We start from the raw sequence: 1,714 nt of genomic DNA on the forward strand, positions 1-1,714 counted from the left end.
GGTGACCACTGTGGGAAGCTCATTGCAGGCTAGAAACACGCTATTGACAAACCTCTGTCTGGCATTTGAATACACGACATGGCCTTTGTCCAACACACAGTTAAGATCTGCTCTGGTAATGAATTCATCCTCATGTAAGAATGACAGGAAAACCAAACTATTAGCCATGCATTGCTTATTCCTGTACTTTCCATACCTAGCAGCGGCCTGGCTTCTGGATGCACAGATGTTACTCACTTGTGGACGACTTTCATTGTTTGTAACTTGTACGTGAGACAGTCCCGGAGCTTCTCCATCATGCTGCATTTGCACAGTTACCTGGGGTTCAGTCTGCATTACCTTTTGTACTTTAGCCTTTGGCACAGACAGGGAGCAAACACCTCTCTTTACCATGTCTGCATAAGACACTGCAGCTGTCTGAACACTGCTTTGCACTTCCAGACTGGGAACATCTGTAACAGACACCTTTACCTGCTCATCGCTCTGAGAAACATTTACCTGTGCTTTCTGCTTTTGCCATCTAAGCTTTTGGGACTCCGACCTTTGACCTTTTCTTGGCATTTTATTGAAGTAGAAACTGAAGCTTATATGTATTTATGCACAGATATAAACAAAACCCAACCGGGAAACACTGAAAAACTAATAACTCTTTAACTTACTTTTTAAATCTGAGAAATGTAAGATTATACAAATGTTCAAATGTTTTATAAATGTGTAAATAGATGTAAAAGGTTGACTTTAATTGAAACTCAATTTAAAAGATAAACGTTTTCTGAAACACTTGGGTCAGTTTTATTGTAGCTTTTTCAAAAACAAAATATTTTTACTTCTTATATTTTTAACCAGACTCGTTAATGCTTAGATCTTAGCTTTTTTTTAAAGGGATATGCAGAATAAATCACAATAGTCAAGAGGCTATAATAAAACTCTTAGCTTTTAAGTAGAGTGTGTGTAAATCTTTCAGATATCTAAAATTTAAAGCAAATACTAGAAGCTGTGGTGGTGTGGTGAACAGATGACAGGCAATGAGGATTCTTCAGCTGGATGTTCTGCAGCAGTCAGGAAACAGGAAGTCTGGGTCCTCAGGGCAGCTTCTCGGTGACAATTGTGTCTGAACACTTACACTGAGTAACAGAAATGGGTTTGTCCCTAAATAATAATAGTATAAACCTACTATAGTCAAATGTTACAGTCAATGAAACAGACTAGCAAAATGTATCTGAAGTTATCTTATTTAATATTTTTGTGAATACAGCAGTCTGAATGTGTCGTATAAAATAACAAGTTTATATTATTACAAAAAACCTTTAAGAAGGTGTAAATTTTATATAATGTATCAAAGTAATTTCACCTCTAAGCCAAACTATTATCTACAGCTGTGTAAATAGTTTCTACTGTACTGTAATTCTACTATTGTAATTTCAACTTTCTACTTATAATTTCCAGCAAAAAGACTGGATGTGAGAGAGTTTAATGACAGGAAAGAATGAGCAGTGAGAGCAGAGATCTCTCAGAATTCTGTAACAGATAGATGAAGTACTGATAACTTCAATTCCCAAAAACTGGGACCAGTCAAAACTTGATTCCAGTCAAAACTTGATTCCAGTCAAAACTTGATTCCAGTCAAAACTTGATTCCAGTAAAAAACTTGATTTTTGGTAAATTAGATAGAGCTCTTGGGATAGAGTGAGAAAAGATAGAATGGCTTGTCAAA

Source organism: Pundamilia nyererei, unplaced genomic scaffold, assembly GCF_000239375.1.
Source record: "Pundamilia nyererei isolate P.nyererei 1_Seehausen unplaced genomic scaffold, PunNye1.0 scaffold01435, whole genome shotgun sequence".
In the NCBI taxonomy this organism is placed as follows: Eukaryota; Metazoa; Chordata; class Actinopteri; order Cichliformes; family Cichlidae; genus Pundamilia; species Pundamilia nyererei.